A 377-nucleotide genomic window follows, 5' to 3' on the forward strand; every position below is an offset into this window, starting at 1 on the left:
GCTGCATGCAGGAGCAAAGGAAAACTAAATATTTATTCTCAACTTCCGACCAGCAGGAGATGTCCAGCCACTTCCTGGGAAGCACAGCTTCAGTACACAGAGCAGCTGCTCCAGAAGACAGATGTTTTAATAAGGAATGTTCCCCATCTCCTTTCTTTTGGTTATCACTGCTGAGCAGATGCCATATGGTCTGGAGTATCACAAGATCTTGACCCCATCCCAGACTTCTGGTAAGGTGGGAATGTTAGAGACAGCCTTGACACTGTTGGGAACATTGTTGAACAGTAGCCAAAACACCGGTGTATTATCAGCACCCTCCTAGTTATCAATACAAAACACAGCTCAACGGGGCTGCTAGGAGTAAAATTACCTTCATC

The sequence above is a fragment of the Cyanistes caeruleus genome, chromosome 14, assembly GCF_971803275.1.
Source record: "Cyanistes caeruleus chromosome 14, bCyaCae1.hap1.1, whole genome shotgun sequence".
Taxonomy (NCBI): domain Eukaryota; kingdom Metazoa; phylum Chordata; class Aves; order Passeriformes; family Paridae; genus Cyanistes; species Cyanistes caeruleus.